Raw genomic sequence first — 19,444 nt, forward strand, 5'->3', positions numbered from 1 at the left:
TTAGTGTCACTGAATTGTGTACACTTAATGGTATCTATTGTGTACATTTTACCACAGTAAAAAATTTAAAGATCACAAATGTCAAAAAAGGATGTATTCAGACACTTTGCTAAATGTGTGTTTTACTTCAACTTTTTAAAATAACTGGAATGGTTGATTTATATATTTCTTCTCGCTATTTTTCCATATGTTGTCCTATGTATTTTTAGACTCTATTGTTGGGTAGGTCTATATTCATAACTGTTACATCTTCTTGATATACTTTCCATTAACCTTACACAACATCATTCTTTGTTTTGCCTCATGCTTTTAATTTTGAAAATGTCTTTTGTCTTCTATTTTAAAAAAGAATAGTTATAGTCTCTGCTCTAGAGCCATTCATAGGTTAGTGATTTGAGCAGATATGTACAAATATGTCTCAAAATAGGGTTTGAGTTTTAGTGATTACTGATTTGGGAGCACAGGGCTGATGTGAGAGCCTCAGGTGGGGAAGTCTAGTATACTGGTGGGAAAAGAGAGAAGTGAAGGTTTCCCTAGGAAGGAGACAGCTGAGGAGATTTCAAGGATGAATGAGCTAATAACCAAAATATTAAAAATTTCTTGTGTAAAGGTAAATAAGACAAATTTTAGAAGAAGCAAGGCTACTGTTATCCTTATTTTTCTACTCATTATCAGACTGTAGTTAATATTTACAACTTATGTTAAACTGCTGGACTGATTTTTTTCTTTTGGCCCTGCCACATGGCTTGTAGGATCTTAGTTCCCTGCCCAGGGATCAATCAGACCAGTGCCCTCTGCAGTGGAAGTGCTGGTCTCTAACCACTGGACTGCCGGGGGAGTCACTGAACTAATTTTTAAAGTCACCCTAGGAGTAGAACAGATAAGACACCCCCTGCTGTCTCATCTGGACATTGAGTGTGATAATTTTCACCTCTGATGCTGGTCACTAGATAAGTCTAGAAGTCCCTGCAAACCCCTGCTGCTTTACTGAGTGCAGTTCTCATTAGGGCCAGTGTCTTGAATGGGAGTATCTGATTGGTGAGAATGTGCTATATCTATCTGCCAGTGTTTCAGTCTAACAGAAGAGTAGCTTTTCCAGGCAGATGCTGGGGGCAGCTATTAGATAAATGTCCACAACAGAAATGACTGGGCTGCAAATCTCAAGAGGCTCAAGAAGCTTAGCCAAGTAGTGAAATGGGGAAGGTGGAGGAGTAATAGGTAATGCACAGACAAAGGAGAACATCTAAAGAGTGGGAAAGAATGAGCTTGCTTCTAGTTTATAGAAAATGACCCAGCAGAGAGAGAAAAATTGAAGATATGGTGGAAGGGGACACAATGAATATTTGTGACAGAGAGTGAATAGTTGAATAGACAGGTTTCAGAAAAAGAACACAGATGAAGGGTTGGTCTTAAAGCAAAGGAGACTCATCACAACTTCTGGGTCTTGAGCGAAGAAAGGAAGCACTGTGGTTGATGAGGATACATTTGACCTCTGGGGCATAAAGTTTCCTGCTTTATTTAACCAAAACACATTTTAGCTCAGAGAAACTAATTCCTTTACAATGAAGTACATTTTTGTGATGATCTGAATACTTTGGTGGTGATCAAAATCTCACTAGGTGCCATTTGAGAGAATTTCAAATATTATCAGTGAGGTAGGGTAATGTGTCCAGTTTGATAGCTCCAAGACCGTGTGTAAGGATTTATATTTTATAATGTGTGCTGCTGCTACTGCTAAGTTGCTCAGTTGTGTCTGACTCTGTGCGACCCCATGGACTGCAGCCCACCAGGCTCCCCCGTTCATGGAAATTTCCAGGCAAGAGTACTGAGGTGGGGTGCCATTGCTTTCTCCATTATAATGTGTAGGCCATAGTTATGTCTGGAGGTCTGCATTTTATGAGAAGGATATTGTATATGAATATATCAGAGCATTTCAAAATTGCATAGTAAATTAGTGATAGCTGAGAATTTGAACTTTAGTCAGCTAAGTGGTTCATCTAAATGGACTCAGAAAAATGAGAAAATTATAATATTAAATAGATTTTTCAACTGGTTCAAATGATGAATTTACTAGATTCTTTCAACCTTCTTTTATTTTGAACTCAGGTTTCTAAAAATATCATAGGAAAACTTGTCCTAATTGCATACCATTTGAGAAATGTCTTGGTTTTTTTTTTCTTTCCACTTATTAAGAGAAATAATTTTTATTATTTTTGGCCATACCATGTGGTGTGTGGGATCTTTATTCACCAGCTGAGGATTGAACCCTGGTCCCCTGCAGTGGATGGGTGGAATCTTAACTGGATTGCCAGGGAATTCCCGTTTGCCACTTTATTTGTACTCTTCACTGTATAATTTGGTTAATATGTCCATTTTACCAATTCTCACATGCTGTTTCTGTCTTGAATGCTATTTTTGTATACATCTTTGGGCAATACATCTCCAAATAATTTAAATAAGACTCTTCAGCTCAGGAGGAAGAACTGGCCAATATAACAGATGAAACCTCTGTGGAATAGGAAATTTATAATGATGATTACTATAGAAAAGTTTTCCTCAAAAACACCTCCCTAAGGCATTAAAGAATTCACAAGAGAACTCTTTCAAATGCTTCCATGTGTAAATAAGTATATATTTAAAGGGAACTAAAACCATTGTTTTAAGGCAGAGATCAAATTGCCAACATCCGCTGGATCATGGAGAAAGCAAGAGAGTTTCAGAAAAACATCTATTTCTGCTTCATTGACTATGCCAAAGCATTTGACCGTGTGGATCACAATAAACTGTGGAACATTCTGAAAGAGATGGGAATCCCAGACCACCTGACCTGCCTCTTGAGAAACCTGTATGCAGGTCAGGAAGCAACAGTTAGAACTGGACATGGAACAACAGACTGGTTCCAAATAGGAAAAGGTGTACGTCAAGGTTGTATATATTGTCACCTTGCTTATTTAACTTCTATGCAGAGTACATCATGAGGAACGCTGGGCTGGAAGAAGCACAAGCTGGAGTCAAGATTGCTGGGAGAAATATCAATAACCTCAGATATGCAGATGACACCACCCTTATGGCAGAAAGTGAAAAGGAACTCAAAAGCCTCTTGATAAAAGTGAAAGAGGAGAGTAAAAAGGTTGGCTTGAAGCTCAACATTCAGAAAACAAAGATCATGGCATCTGGTCCCATCACTTCATGGGAAATAGATGGAAAAACAGTAGAAACAGTGGCAGACTTTATTTTTTTGGGCTCCAAAATCACTGCAGATGCTGATTGCAGCCATGAAATTAAAAGACGCTTGCTCCTTGGAAGGAAAGTTATGACCAACCTTGATAGTATATTAAAAAGCAGAGACATTACTTTGCCAACCAAGGTCCGTCTAGTCAAGGCAATGGTTTTTCCAGTGGTCATATATGGATGTGAGAGTTGGACTGTGAAGAAAGCTGATCGCCGAAGAATCGATGCTTTTGAACTGTGGTGTTGGAGAAGACTCTTGAGAGTCCCTTATACTGCAAGGAGATCCAACCAGTCCATTCTAAAGGAGATCAATCCTGGATGTTCATTGGAGGGACTGATGCTAAAGCTGAAACTGCAATACTCACCTCACGCGACGAGTTGACTCACTGGAAAAGACTCTGATGCTGGGAAAGGTTGGGGGCGGGAGGAGAAGGGGACGACGGAGGATGAGATGGCTGGATGGCATCACCGACTCTGTGGACATGAGTTTGAGTGTACTCCGGGAATTGGTGATGGACAGGGAGGCCTGGCGTGCTGTGATTCATGGGGTCGCGGAGAGTCGGACACGACTGAGCGACTGAACTGAACTGAACTGAACTGAAAACTATTGTTTAAAAGGAATTTAAAGCCTTATAAATATGTCCCTTATGGGGAAGCATTGTTTGAACTCAGATATTAATGTTTGGCAGAGAATCCAAAGTAGAACTACCACAGATATTTGCTATTTTGGAATTTTATCTTAAACCTAGGAAGGAAATCCTCTTCTTCCTTTGTGAAGTGCCTGTGAGTACATCAAACACTGAATTGAGTATAAGGAACAGCGTTAAGCAATTCAGACTCAACCCTTGCCCTCTTGGACCTAATAGTAAAGATAAAGTACATAAAGTTTGAAAATGCTGTTATGTAATACATATGGTGACTTGTGGAAACATATGCTAGAAGTATCTGTTTAGATTCTAAGTGGGGAGAGAAGAATGAACCAGAGAGAGTGAAGAAGAACATTTGCATCAAATAAAGACATTTGAGAACTTGAAATTCCCAAATGTGGGGTTGGGAAGCTGGGGAATGATGAGAAATCAAGGTGGATAAATAGGCAAGGGTCATGAGGGAGTTTGGACTTTTGTAACTGCTAACCCATGAACAGTATCAAAAGGCAAAATGATAGGATACTAAATGAGGAATTCCCCAGGTCGGTAGGTGCCCAGTATGCTACTGGAGATCAGTGGAGAAGTAACTCTAGAAGGAATAAAGGGATGGAGCAAAAGCAAAACCAATACCCAGTTGTGGATGTGACCGATGATAGAAGCAAGGTCCGGTGCTGTAAAGAGCAACATTGCATAGGAACCTGGAATGTTAGGTCCATGACTCAGGGCAAATTGGAAGTGGTCAAACAGGAGATGGCAAGAGTGAACATAAACATTCTAGGAATCAGTGAACTAAAATGGACTGGAATGGGTGAATTTAACTCAGATGACCATTATATCTACTACTGTGGGCAGGAATCCCTTAGAAGAAATGGAGTAGCCATCATGGTCAACAAAAGAGTCCGAAATGCAGTACTTGGATGCAATCTTAAAAATGACAGAATGATTTCTGTTCGTTTCCAAGGCAAACCATTCAATATTACAGTAATCCAGGCCTATGCCCCAACCCGTAACGCTGAAGAAACCGAAGTTGAACAGTTCTATGAAGACCTACAAGACCTTTTAGAACTAACACCCAAAAAAGATGTCCTTTTCATTATAGGAGACTGGAATGCAAAAGTAGGAAGTCAAGAAACACCTGGAGTAACAGGCAAATTTGGCCTTGGAGCACGGAATGAAGCAGGGCAAAGGCTAATAGAGTTTTGTCAAGAGAACGTACTGGTCATAGCAAACACCCTCTTCCAACAACACAAGAGAAGACTCTACACATGGACATCACCAGATGGTCAACACCAAAATCAGATTGATTATATTCTTTGCAGCCAAAGATGGAGAAGCTCTATACAGTTAGCAAAAACAAGACCAGGAGCTGACTGTGGCTCAGATCATGAACTCCTTATTGCCAAATTCAGACTTAAATTGAAGAAAGCAGGGAAAACCACTAGACTATTCAGGTATGACCTAAATCAAATCCCTTATGATTATACAGTGGAAGTGAGGAATAGATTTAAGGGACTAGATCTGATAGAGTGCCTGATGAACTCTGGACGGAGGTTCGTGACATTGTACAGGAGACAAGGACGAAGACCATCCCCATGGAAAAGAAATGCAAAAAAGCAAAATGGCTGTCTGAGGAGGCCTTACAAATAGCTGTGAAGGAAGAGAAGTGAAAAGCAAAGGAGAAAAGGAAAGATATAAGCATCTGAATGCAGAGTTCCAAAGAATAGCAAGGAGAGATAAGAAAGCCTTCCTCAGTGATCAATGCAAAGAAATAGAGGAAAACAACAGAATAGGAAAAACAAGAGATCTCTTCAAGAAAATTAGAGATTCCAAGGGAACATTTCATGCAAAGATGGGCTCGATAAAGGACAGAAATGGTATGGACCTAACAGAAGCAGAAGATATTAAGAAGAGGTGGCAAGAATACACAGAACTGTACAAAAAAGATCTTCACAACCAAGAAAGTCACGATAACGTGATCACTGGCCTAGAGCCAGACATCTTGGAATGTGAAGTCAAGTGGGCCTTAGAAAACATCACTAGGAACAAAGCTAGTGGTGGTGATGGAATTCCAGTTGAGCTATTTCAAATCTTGAAAGATGATGCTGTGAAAGTGCTGCACTCAATATGCCAGCAAATTTGGAAAACTCAGCAGTGGCCACAGGACTGGAAAAGGTCAGTCTTCATTCCAATCCCAAAGAAAGGCAATGCCAAAGAATGCTCAAACTACCGCACAATTGCACTCATTTCACACGCTAGGAAAGTCATGCTCAAAATTCTCCAAGCCAGTCTTCAGCAATATGTGAACCGTGAACTCCCAGATGTTCAAGCAGGTTTTAGAAAAAGCAGAGGCACCAGAGATCAAATTGCCAACATCCGCTGGATCATGGAGAAAGCAAGAGAGTTCCAGAAAAACATCTATTTCTGCTTCATTGACTATGCCAAAGCCTTTGACTGTGTGGATCACAGTAAATTGTGGAAAATTCTGAAAGAGATGGGAATCCCAGACCACCTGACATGCCTCTTGAGAAACCTGTATGCAGGTCAGGAAGCAACAGTTAGAACTGTAAATGGAACAACAGACTGGTTCCAAATAGGAAAGGGAGTGTGTCAAAGCTGTATATTGTCACCTTGCTTATTTAACTTATATGCAGAGTACATCATGAGGAACGCTGGGCTGGAAGAAGCAGAAGCTGGAATCAAGATTGCTGGGAGAAGTATCAATGATCTCCGATATGCAGATGACACTACCCTTATGGCAGAAAGTGAAGAGGAACTCAAAAGCCTCTTGATGAAAGTGAAAGAGGAGAGTGAAAAGGTTGGCTTGAAGCTCAACATTCAGAAAACAAAGATCATGGCATCTGGTCCCATCACTTCATGGGAAATAGATGGAAAAACAGTGGAAACAGTGTCAGACTTTATTTTTTTGGGCTCCAAAATCACTGCAGATGCTGATTGCAGCCATGACATTAAAAGACGCTTACTCCTTGGAAGGAAAGTTATGATCAACCTTGATAACATATTAAAAAGCAGAGACATTACTTTGCCAACCAAGGTCCGTCTAGTCAAGGCTATGGTTTTTCCCGTGGTCATGTATGGATGTGAGAGTTGGACTGTGAAGAAAGCTGATTGCCGAAGAATTGATGCTTTTGAACTGTGGTGTTGGAGAAGACTCTTGAGAGTCCCTTGTACCGCAAGGAGATCTAACCAGTCCATTCTAAGGGAGATGGATCCTGGGTGTTCATTGGAAGGACTGATGCTAGGGCTGAAACTGCAATACTTTGGCCACCTCATACGACGAGTTGACTCACTGGAAAAGACTCTGATGCTGGGAAAGGTTGGGGGCGGGAGGAAAAGGAGACAACCGAGAATGAGATGGCTGGATGGCATCACCGACTCTGTGGACATGAGTTTGAGTGAACTCCGGGAGTTGGTGATGGACAGGGAGGCCTGGCGTGCTGTGATTAATGGGGTCGCGGAGAGTCGGACACGACTGAGCGCCTGAACTGAACTGAACACCTAGTTTACTTTGTCTCTTTAGAATCACTCTGTCAGCATTCTTGGTGATTTCAGCGCCCACCTGGATGATCTTCAATTTCTTGAAAGTTTTATTTTGACTCTTCTTGTTTTCACCACGTCTAGTTCACCAATTCTCATGGATCTTGCCACTGCTGATAAGCTGTTATAATTTCAGTTTCAAGGATCCTACTCTTTGACCATCTCTCCCCCAACCCCTCATATTAGGCCTACTCCCTTTATTACCTCAGCCTCCTTCAGTATAAGCTAAAGTGTTTCTGCTATAATTCTCTCACAAGTTCACACAGCCACCTGGGAATCTTACTAGGGTTCACTCCATTAGATAAAAGCCCATAGATCTCTTAGAAATAAGCTCTTCCCTGCCTTCCCTTTGATTTTTGCTCAGAAGCCATTTCTTAGTTCTAACATTGTTTGCCAACTGGAGAGGCTGAGAATTTCACAACTCTCAAGTACTATTAATAGTTCTTTTGTCTAACAGCCCTTTCTCAAGGAATATCTCTCCTCTTGCAGCAAGAAGAAACAAGAGGCACTTTGAACACTTGTTTGGAAATTGCCTGGAGAGAGATCCCGAGTTCAGTAGGCACTTTCTATTCTGTCCACAGAACTGTAGATGTGTTACGTAGCTTTCGGCCACAACGTAAGGAAGATCCCATTTCCTCCAGTCTCCAATCACATATTCCCCACTTCCTTTCATGTCTTCACTGGCAGTGTCCTTAAAATGTAGATTTCTGCCAACAGTCTATTCAAGGTATTTCAGGCTTTCTCCACATGCTTCTCCAAATACTTTCAGCCTGTCTCCATCACCTAGTTTGAAAGCCACACCCACATTTTTAGGTATTATAGCAGTACCCCACTTCCAGGTACTGGTATTTTCCTTGACTATCTATGCCATATAATAAATTACCCCAAATTTAGTGGCCTAAAACAAAATTCATTCATCATTTCATAGCTTCTATGGGTCCAGAACCCAGCCGCAACATCTGGAGACATCTGCCTCAATGTCTTTCACAAGGCTGCCATGCACATGTCAGCTGGGACTGCAGTTATTTTAAGGTTCAATTTTAGGAGGATCTGTTTGCAAGCTCACTCCCTCGGCTTCCAAGTTCTCATGGATCACTGGTCAGAAAGCCTTTGTCTCTCCCTGGCTTTGACAGGAGGCCTCCCTCAGTTCTTTGCCTCATGGATTCTCCATAGAGCACATCACAGTATGGCAGCTGGTTTCCCTTAGAGAGAGCCTGAGAAACTCACTGATGATCTTGCTTTTGGTTTTCACTGGGAAAACAGGAATGGGGGTGCAAGTTCACATTTTTGCTTTTCTCCCCAAAATCTAACAGCCTGCGGATGTCTGTGCCTGTGCAGTTTTCCTTGTCATCTTTAACTGCTAATGTGTTCCAATATAAAATGAACCCTTTCTTCTGTGTTTTGAGTCCCATCCCCTGTTGTCACTCAAGGAATTTGTTCTTGCAATTATTTCCTCTCGTTCCTGCATCATCAAGTTTTCATCTCAGCCAATGCATATGCTGCAATAACTCTCATTTACTTTTGAATTTATGTTTTCATTGGAGTATGATTACTTTACAATGTTTTGTTAGTTTCTGCTGTACAGCATTGTGAATAAGCTCTAATTATAAATATACTTCCCCCTTCTTAAGCCTTCCTCCCACCTCCCCATCTCACCCCTTTAGCTCATAACAGAGCACCGAGCTGAGCTCCCTGCTATATAGCAGCTTCGCACTAGCTATCTCTTTTACACATGATAGTGTATTTATGTCAGTGCTGCTCTCTCAATTCATCCCACCCTCTCCTTGCCCTCCTGTGTCAACAAGTCCATTCTCTATGTCTGTCTCTATTTCTGCCCTACAAATAAGTTCATCAGTACCATTTTTCTAGATTCCATATATATGCATTAATATACAATATTTATTTATCTATCTCAGACATACTTCACTCAGTCTGACAGACGCTAGCTTCATCCAAATCATTACAGATGACTCAATTTCATTCCTTTTTATGGTTGAGCAACATTCAATTATTTATATATATACACCAAATCAATAACTCCCATTTAAAACATAGATTTCCTTGGTCACAAATTTCCACCAAGTAATTACCCAGTTTCACTACTGCCTTTAAAGAAAACCAAGGTTTGAACTATGTGAATACAATCTTCAGAAGTTAATATAAAAAGGTAAACAAAAGTGGCTTCTGGCCATGAAGGAATAATATATTCTGGAATTACTCCTCTATTATAAACAATTAGAAAACCTGATAAAAGAAGAAACATCTATTTTCAGATACTGGACAAAGTCAAAACAGAACAGTGATTCCTGAGAGAAGGAAACAAAGCAAGTTCTATATTATTAAGGTTTTCTGGGCTGGAGGCAACTTCCAGGACATGGCACAAGGTGGGGGAACTCAAACAGAACCCTACAATATTGCTCAGCTGAGGAGACAAGCGAGAAGAGTAAAATGGGGCTTGGTTAATGGAGCAGAATACTCAAAGCAGAGAGGTACAGAGGAATTAGCATTCAGTTCAGTTCAGTTCAGTTCAGTCGCTCAGTCAAGTCTGACTCTTTGCAACCCCATGGACTGCAGCACGCCAGGCCTCCCTGTCCATCACCAACTCCCAGAGTTTACTCAAATTCATCTCCATTGAGTCAGTGATGCCATCCAACCATCTCATCCTCTGTTGTCCCCTTCTCCTCCTGCCTTCAATCTTTCCCAGCATCAGAGTCTTTTCAAATGAGTCAGCTATTCGCATCGGGTGGCCTAAGTGCTGGAGATTCAGGTTCAACATCAGTCCTTCCAATGAACATTCAGGACTGATTTCCTTTAGGATGAACTGTTTGGATCTCCTTGCAGTCCAAGGGACTCTCAAGAGTCTTCTCCAACACCACAGTTCAAAAGCATCAATTCTTTGGCGATCAGCCTTCTTCACAGTCCAACTCTCTCATCCATACATAACCACTGGAAAAACCATAGCCTTGACTAGACAGAACTTTGTTGGCAAAGTAGTGTCTCTTCTAATATGCTGTCTAGGTTGGTCATAACCTTTCTTCCAAGGAGTAAGCGTCTTTTAACTTCATGGCTACAGCCACCATCTGTAGTGATTTTGGAGCCTAAAGAAATAAAGTCTATCACTGTTCCCACTGTTTCCCCATCTATTTGCTATGAAGTGATGGGACCAGATGCCATGATCTTAATTTTCTGAATGTTGAGCTTTAAGCCAACTTTTTCATTCTCCTCTTTCACTTTCATCAAGCGGCTCTTTAGTTCTTCACTTTCTGCCATAAGGGTGGTGTCATCTGCATATCTGAGGTTATTGATATTTCTCCCAGCAACCTTGATTCCAGCTTGTGCTTCTTCCAGCCCAGCATTTCTCATGATGTACTCTGCATATAAGTTAAATAAGCAGAGTGACAATATACAGCCTTGACATATTCCTTTTCCTATTTGGAACCAGTGTGTTGTTCCATGTCCAGTTCTAACTTTTGCTTCCTGACCTGCATACAGATTTCTCAAGAAGCAGATCAGGTAGTCTGGTATGCTCATGTCTTTCAGAATTTCCCACAGTTTGTTGTGATCGACACAGTCAAGGCTTCGGCATAGTCAATGAAGCAGAAATACATGTTTTTCTGGAACTCTCTTGCTTTTTTGATAATCCAATGGGTATTGGCAATTTGATCTCTGGTTCCTCTGCCTTTTCTAAAACCAACTTGAACATCTGGAATTTCTTGGTTCATGTATTGTTGAAGCCTGGCTTGAAGAATTTTGAGCATTACTTCACTAGTGTGTGAGATGAGTGCAGTTGTGCAGTAGTTTGAGCATTCTTTGGGATTGCCTTTCTTTGGGAATTAGCATTGGGGTTGCCTTGATTCTTTTTCTAAATACCAGTCCATCCATGATCTTGGGAAAGAAAACTTCTTGAAAAAGAAGTTACTAGAACTGTAAGCTAAGGAATTCCCAGAAGTCACACAGGGCCAGGAATAATTAGTTTCTTATAAAGAGATTTGGAGAGTCCTTGTTGAATGGCAAAGGAGAAAAGGAAAGATATACCCATTTGAATGCAGAATTTCAAAGAATAGCAAGGAGAAATAAGAAAGCCTTCCTCAGTGATCAATGCAAAGAAATAGAGAAAAACAACAGAATGGGAACGACTAGAGATCTCTTCAAGAAAATTAGAGATACCAAGGGAACATTTTATGCAAAGATGTTCTCAATAAAGGACAGAAATGGTATGGACCTAACAGAAGCAGAAGATATTAAGAAGAGGTGGCAAGAATACAAAGAAGAACTATACAAAAAAGATCTTCATGACCCAGATAACCACGATGGTGTGATCACTCACCTCTAGCCAGACATCCTGGAATGTGAAATCAAGTGGACCTTAGGAAGAATCACTATGAACAAAGCTAGTGGAGGTGATGAAATTCCAGTTGAGCTGTTTCAAATCCTGAAAGATGTGAAATTCTGTGAAAGTGATGCACTTAATGTATCAGCCAATTTGGAAAACTCAGCAGTGGCGACAGGACTGGAAAAAGTCAGTTTTCATTCCAATCCCAAAGAAGTGCAATGCCAAAGAATGTTCAAACTACCGCACAATTGCACTCATCTCACACACTAGCAAAGTAATACTCAAAATTCTCCAAGCCAGGCTTCAACAATACATGAACTGTGAACTTCCAGATGTTCAAGCAGGTTTTAGAAAAGGCAGAGGAACCAGAGATCAAATTGCCAATATCCATTGGATCATGAAAAAAGCAAGAGAATTCCAGAAAAATATCTACTTCTGCTTCATTGATTACACCAAAGTCTTTGTGTAGATCACGGCAAACTAGCAAATTCTTCAAAAGATGGGAATAGCAGACCACCTTACCTTCCTCCTGAGAAATCTGTATACAGGTCAAGAAGTAACAGTTAGACCCGGACATGGACGAATGGACTGGTTCCAAATTGGGAAAGGAGTATGTCAAGACTGTATACTGTCACCCTGCTTATTTAATTTGTATGCAGAGTACATCATGCAAAATGCCAGGCTGGAAGAAGCACAAGCTGGAATCAGGATTGCTAGGAGAAATATCAATAACCTCAGATACACAGATGACACCACCCTTATAGCAGAAAGTGATGAAGAACTAAAGAACCTCTTGATGAAAGTGAAAGAAGAGAGTGAAAAAGCTAGCTTAAAACTCAGCATTCAAAAAACCAAGGTCATGGCATCTAGTTGCATCACTTCATAGCAAATTGATGGGGAAGCAATGGAAGCAGTGACAAACTTTATTTTCTTGGGCTCCAGAATCACTGCAGATGGTGACTGCAGCCATGAAATTAAAAGATGCTTACTCCTTGGAAGAAAAGCTATGACCAACCTAGACAGCATATTAAAAAGAAGAGACATTACTTTGCTGACTAACGTCTGTCTAGTCAAAGCTTTTGTTTTTCCAGTAGTCATGTATGGATGTGAGATCTGGACCATAAAGAAAGTTGAGTGATCAAGAATTGATGCTTTTGAACTGTGGTGTTGGAGAAGACTCTTGAGAGTCCCTTGAACTGCAAGATCAAACCAATCAACCCTAAAGGAAACCAGTCCTGAATATTCATTGGAAAAACTGATGCTTAAGCTTCAACTCCAATACTTTGGCCACCTAATGCAAAGAGTTGACTCACTGGAAAAGATCCTGATGATGGGAAAGATTGAAGGCAGGAGGAGAAAGGGATGACAGAGGATGAGATGATTGATGGCATCACCGACTCGATGGACATGAGTTTGAGCAAGTTCAAGGGAGTTGGTAATGGACAGGGAAGCCTGGCATGATGCAGTCCATCGGGTTTGCAAAGAGTTGGACATGACTGAGGGACTGAACTGAACTGTTGGATACCAGCAGAAACCCCATAATATCCACACTCTAGAATGGGTCCAGCCAACCTGGATGAGAAGGCAATTTGGGGGAGAATTGATACATGTCTTTGTATGACTGAGTCCCTTCACTATTCATCTGAAACTATCACAACATTATTAATAGGCTATCCCCCAATACCCAAAATAAAAAGTTTAAAAAAGTGTGGCCAGATTAGCCCTAGAGTCAAGGCTGATCTACACTTCCCGCTAAAGAGCTTAAAAGGTTCACACTTAAGTCACCCAAGGAACTTAACCAATTGCCAGAACAAAATTCAATATTCTCTTAAGAAAAAACAGCATGATCCAACCCTCAAAAATGTAATATTAACCATATCTGGCATCCTGTGAAAAATTCTACATATATGAAGGACAGGAAAAAGTAAACCATAGCCCAGAGAAAAAGAAAAAATAGACAGTAGATGCAGACCCCAAAATGGCCAAGATGATAGAACCAGTAGATGGTTAGTATTAATATCCTCCATGTACTCAAGGATATAAAGGAAAATATGAATATAATGAGAGAAATTGACAGTATAAAAAAGAACCAACTAAAATTTTGAGAGAAGAAAGATGTGTTATTTGTAAAGTAATAAGTGTGCTCAGTGTTAATTGAGAAATTTTAGACATAGTGTTATTTAATCAAGAAGCTGTATGGAAGCCACAATGCTAGGCTCTGTGAGAAGTACTTTCCGTTCTTTTGCTCTTACCTTTTTTCCTTTCCTTCCCCTTCCCTTTTTCCTTCCTTCTTTCCTATCAAGATGGACTCACAGATTATTATTTTATTTGATGAGCTATTCAGTTACTATTATTATTTATTTTTTTGCTCATACTGTCCAACATTTGCCCAGTTGGGGCTTATTTAAACTGGCTTCTGTGTCCTTTTGATGTTTTCCATCTATCTTTTCCTTAAAAAAATAGGACTCCTTACTTTCTAACACTACAAGAAATTTCAGGTTGATTTTATGCTTTTCCTGCTCTGACACTAGAATCAGCCATTTCTCCAAGGAGCCCTGATTCCATTTTGTTGGAGAATGATGTTCACAAAGTGGTATCTGGGGGGCTAGATGCTCACTGTTACTTGAGTGGCATTGTTTCTAGGCCCCCTTACGTACAGAGTTTGTTGTATGCATGCATACAGACAGTATACACACAATGTGCATAATACACATGATACTCAGAAATCTATATTTTTTTATCTCTCTGTATATAACAAAAAAAGCATGTGTTCATACTGATATCTCTTGTTCTAGTTCAAAATTGCAGGATCTATTCTAGCAGGGCTTTTCTTTTCTTGTAGCAGTAGTGACTTCAGTCATGAAATTAAAGACATTTGCTTCTTGGAAGGAAAGCCATGACAAATCTAAACAGCATATTAAAAAACAAAGACATCACTTTGCCAGCAAAGGTCCAGATAGTCAAAGTTATGATTTTTCCAGCAATCATGTATGGATGTGAGAGCTGGACCATAAACAAGGCTGAGTGCTGAAGAATTGATGCCTTTGAATTGTGTTGCTGGAGAAGCTCTTGAGAGACCCTTGGAAAGCAAGAAGATCAAACCAGTCAATCCTAAAGGAAATCAACCCAGAATACTCACTGGAAGGACTGATGCTGAAGCTGAAGCTCCAATACTTTGGCCACCTGATGTGAAGAGCCAACTCATTGGAAAAGACCCTTAGACTGGAAAAGATTGAGGGCAGGCAGAGAAGGCGGGCAACAGAAGATGAGATAGATGACATCACTGACTTAATGGACATGAGTTTGAACAAACTCCAGGAGATAGTGAAGGACAGAGGAGCCTGGTGTGCTGCAGTCCATGGGGTCACAAAGAGTTGGACATGACTTAGTGACTGAACAACAACAAACAACTTTTTCTAGAAGTGAGAAATCTTGCTTCCCTTTCCAGCACTATATTACCTAGTTGCTTAAAATACACACAAAGTGATTTTGGAATAGCTAAACCATACTACTGTAGGAAACAAAGAGGGTAGCTAGAGTACAGTGTTTGTGTTGACTTATTTTGTCTTTGCTAATGCTAAAGGTTACATGATCCAAATACTGTGTAGTTAACTAGGATATCCCCTCTCTTCCACTTCATGTGGTTATGTTGTTAACTTGATATATATTTAGGTCCCTTTGCTTTTGTTTGTATGCCTTATTTATTTTTCTTTTTTTCTTCCTTCATCTCATCCTTGTTGATTTTCCATTTGTTTGGTAATATCATACAACTGACAAGTACTTTGTATTATACAGAATGCTTCTTAAATTCGTCTCCTTTATGAAATTTGTCAGCTTCTCACCTGGACCTAATTCATGAGGTCTGGGCTGGGTTTGCATTTCTATCAAGTTCCAGATGATGCTAATATTATTGGCTTGGGAACAATACTATGAGAACGTCTGATCTATGACACTTTCTAAAAACAGATTCCTTGACCCCAGATATACTGAATTCCATGGAGGGTCCAAGAATCTAGTTTTAACAAGGCTCCAGGTGATTTTTATGATGAAACTAGTCTGGGATGCTAACCTGTTTTTTGAAATTCCTTTTGATGGGTAAAGTAGATTTTTGGGAGTAATATTTGTATAGGTTACCAGTCTGAGATTTAAAATGTGACTTGATTAAATTATTCACAAAACTAATGTTAAATTTTCCAGTTCATTTAATGGTTCACTGACTATGTTTTCCTCTCAGTTTATGTCACAATAAGGAGCACTCATTTGGTGTTACTCCTGTAATAATTTAGTATAGATCTTTCTTAGAGAAGTTTTAAAATATTCATAGAAAAATTTTTTGGGGGAATAAATAACATGACCAGAGGTCAGAGGATAGAATGTGCTTTCTATAAACCACTGTGACTAAGAGATGAAATTTCAGTACTAATTATATATTTAGCTTCTGAGTAGAAATATTTCCTAAATTGTGAAATTTGCAAAGAAACCAAATTTAAAATTTATTTGAACAACTTTTTATTATTTTCACTTGCAAGTATAGTTTACTCATATATAGAGGGATTAAATAAATAGTGGCACTAAATTTATGTGTGTGAGTACTGGCAATACATAAAATATTTTGCTGCATAAACATTTTTCAAGAATGTCAGAAATTCTTAAGTTTTATTATTTTAAGCCAATGTATCATTTTCTTATTTTAAAAATTTGATCACCATTTTGATTTACACTACTTTGCAATTTTGATAATTTAAAAGTAGTAGTATCAAAATTTTAAAGTACCTTTGAAAACTCTGTTTTCTTCTTTGAAATAATTTTATTATTTATTTATTTTAGTTTTGGCTGTGCTGGGTCTTTGCTGCTGTGTGTGGGCTTTCTCTGGTTGTGGTGAGGGGAGGCTTCTTTTGTTGTAGATCATGGGCTCTAGAGCATGAGGGCTTCAGTAGTTGTGGCCACAGGCTTAGTTGCCCCATGGGATGTAGAATCTTCCCAGATCAGGGGCTGAACCCATGTCCTCTGCATTGGCAGGTGTATTCTTAACCACTGGACCACCAGGGAAGTCCTTAAAGTGTCGTTTGATGTATGTAAATACTTAAAACTTTAAAAAATCTTTTGGAAGATAAAAGATGTTCTTATGCCTACTTTGACAGGTAACAAGGCTGTATAGTCCAGGTGTCACACAGACTTGGAAAAACTTCTGCTCTAATAAATGTGAGAAATATCTAATGTTTTCCTCAAGGAAAAAATAATTGAAAATAATTCTGTAATTTTCTAATTTTCTGATTTTTTGAAATATTAACAATTCAGATTATAATTTTTCCTTAGTTGTGGCCATTAAAATCTTTACTAACCCCTTAAGTAAAATGATAGTGGTAACAGTGAAGTTATCTTGTGATTATAAGGCATCTTGGATGTAATGAATTGAGTACTGAACATGGAAGCATGAGACTTAAGATGAATTCCAGTCCATGTTCTCTCTGAGCCTCAGTTTTTTACTTGTAAAATAGGTGATATTAGTTCCTCCACAAAGTGGTTTGAAAAATTGAAGTAGATAGTGATTCTTAAGGTGTTTTGTGTGCATTATACATATGCTAAATAGTGAAATTTGATGGTATATTTAATGTGGTTTCTATATTTGTGTGTCCTTTTTTCATCAAGTAGTCACCAGTTCAGTTCAGTTGCCCAGTCGAGTCCGACTCTTTGTGACCCTGTGGACTGCAGCATACCAGGCCTCCCTGTCCATCACCGGCTCCTGGAGTTTATTCAAACTCATGTCCATTGAGTCGGTGATGCCATCCAACCATCTCATTCTCTGTCGTCCCCTTCTCCTCCCATCTTTAATCTTGCCCAGCATCAGGGTCTTTTCAAATGAATCAGGTGGTCAAAGTATTGGAATTTCTGCTTCAACATCAGTCCTTCCAATGAATATTCAGGAATGCCTTCCATTCAACACCCAGGACCGATCTTCTTTAGGATGGACTGGTTGGATCTCCTTGCAGTCCAAGGGACTCTCAAGAGTCTTCTCCAACACCACAGTTCAAATGCATCAGTTCTTCAGCGTTCAGCTTTCTTTATAGTCCAACTCTCACATCCATACATGACCCCTGGAAAAACCGTAGCCTTGACTAGACAGAACTTTGTTGACAAAATAATGTTTCTGCTTTTTAATATGCTGTCTAGGTTGGTCAAAACTTTTCTTCCAAGGAGTAAGAGTCTTTTGACTTCATGGCTGCAGTCACCATCTGCAGTGATTTTGTAGCCTTCCAAAATAAAGTCTATCACTGTTTCCACTGTTTCCCCATCTATTTGCCATGAAATGATGGGACTGGATGCCATGATCTTAGTTTTCTGAATGTTGAGCTTTAAGCCAACTTTTTCACTCTCCTCTTTCACTTTCATCAAGCGGCTCTTTAGTTCTTCTTCACTTTCTGCCATTAGGGTGGTGTCATCTGCATATCTGAGGTTATTGATATTTCTCCCTGCAATCTTGATTCCAGCTTGTGCTTCCATCCAGCCCAGCATTTCTCATGATGTACTCTGCATATAAGTTAAATAAGCAGGGTGACGATATACAGCCTTGACGTACTCCTTTCCCTATTTGGAACCAGTCTTTTGTTCCATGTCCACTTCTTACTGTTGCTTCCTCATCTGCGTACAGATTTCTCAAGAGGCAGGTCAGGTGGTCTGGTATACTGGTAGTTACCAGTAGGGAGTATGAAATGTTTTTGGCCCATGGCTGGGATAGAAAGTTTTTTTCCTTAAAGGTGAATATAATAAATATTTTAGGCTTAGATCTCCGTTCTCTATCGCAACCTTGTAGTTATAGTTACTAATGAATGAATTAGTAAATGAATGAGCATGACTGTGTTTATGGACACTGAAATGTGAATTTTATATAATTTCCATGATCGTGGTATATGATTCCTTCTTTTTTTAAACCAGTAGATAATGTAAGAAATGCTTCTTAACTCACAGGCTGTACAAAAGCAATTGTATTTGGCTTGTGGGATATAGTTTCCTTACCCCTGAGTTTCATGATGGGGTTATCTGTTGGAGTGATTTGGGAAATTACTGTGTGGAGATTTTTACTAAATCCCTTACAAATTATGAAATGCTATGATGTATATTGTATAGTACATGTACTCTATAATACATAATTGTTATATATCATTATTATGAATATATACTATGCATATTTTTGTGTATACTGAAATTATAAAGTAAATGAAAATGAGATTGATTAAATAGAACACAGCAGTGATGAGAAACCACAGAGTTAATCTCTTTAGAAATCAGCCCTATTCTGTAGATATCCACTGTATTTAGAAAAAAATGGCATTGGTGAGACCATCTAAAGTAAGAGTATAATTCTAACTTTTCTTTTTGTTTTAAAAAAGAAAAAAAATCACCAGAATTTCCTCTTAAAAATTATTAGTGGGTAATATGTTTTCTGTTCAGTTCTTTTTTGCCTTAAAATTTGGAAGTTTTTCAGTCAAAGCATAATACAAGCTGCAAGCATATTTCTGACATAAAATACTGAAATTTATTTATTTTGTTCCAGTCTCTTTTGATAAAAGCTTTTATTTTAATATTTGAAAAGCACATAAATGCCATGGTGTGATATTTTTAAAAATCACATTTTATTGGAATCGTTTAAAGGTTTAGGTGAAGTTGAAAGTGCTAAGTC

General features: G+C 39.2%; 1 protein-coding gene across 1 annotated transcript in view; it reads left to right on the forward strand.

Moving 5' to 3' along the window:
* LEPR (leptin receptor) overlaps positions 1-19,444 on the forward strand; it is a 111,805-nt gene that overhangs the window by 34,787 nt on the left and 57,574 nt on the right. The gene's annotated exons all lie outside the window — the stretch shown is intronic.

The sequence above is a fragment of the Moschus berezovskii genome, chromosome 4 (assembly GCF_049115385.1).
Source record: "Moschus berezovskii isolate FMDL1 chromosome 4, NW_MosBer_1.0, whole genome shotgun sequence".
Classification (NCBI taxonomy): Eukaryota; Metazoa; Chordata; class Mammalia; order Artiodactyla; family Moschidae; genus Moschus; species Moschus berezovskii.